Raw genomic sequence first — 396 nt, forward strand, 5'->3', positions numbered from 1 at the left:
GCACGGTACAATGGCACACCGATGTCAACAGACCACATGTCACAGGTTGACATATGGCCATCCTTCTGGCATCCAGAAAATATTAGCACCCCAATGAATGCCATAAGTTCCTCCCGTTCCACACTTGTATGTGTTGCTGTTTTCTTGGTGTACCTACTGGCTTCAATCTCAATCCTCTTGTTTGTCCACTGACAGACTATATCCAAAAATGAATCATCAATGAATAAGTTAAAGCACTTTTCCGGGGAATCACAAGCTCGCGCTTCGGCATTTGGTCCGAGGGCGGGTACACCATCTGAACCCATACTTGCCAGCCAGAGTAGTACTATCAAACTGTACTATAGCTGGAACATCAACTTGAGCTTGTCTCCTATGTCTACCATGTCTCCCACCACT

This window comes from Penaeus chinensis, chromosome 31 (assembly GCF_019202785.1).
Source record: "Penaeus chinensis breed Huanghai No. 1 chromosome 31, ASM1920278v2, whole genome shotgun sequence".
Lineage (NCBI taxonomy): Eukaryota > Metazoa > Arthropoda > Malacostraca > Decapoda > Penaeidae > Penaeus > Penaeus chinensis.